This window comes from Capsella rubella, unplaced genomic scaffold (genome assembly GCF_000375325.1).
Source record: "Capsella rubella cultivar Monte Gargano unplaced genomic scaffold, Caprub1_0 scaffold_4, whole genome shotgun sequence".
In the NCBI taxonomy this organism is placed as follows: Eukaryota; Viridiplantae; Streptophyta; class Magnoliopsida; order Brassicales; family Brassicaceae; genus Capsella; species Capsella rubella.
Genome location: NW_006238920.1, coordinates 3899985 through 3900206, shown reverse-complemented (window position 1 = coordinate 3900206; position 222 = coordinate 3899985).

Sequence of the window (222 nt, the reverse complement as noted above, 5' to 3'; positions counted from 1 at the left end):
GTTTAAATATGAAAAATTATAAAGTTTTATATGGTTTATAAGGTACTTCTATATAAGAACTACTACTTGGAAGTTTGATACAAATATTTTATAATGTTTTAAAAGATTTTAAATCATTTTTACAAGTTTTAAAAGGTTTTTAAAAGGGTTTATAAGGTAAAGGTTTTTAAAAGGTATTTATAAGTTATTTTATGCTATTTATGAAAGATATATAAAAATTTA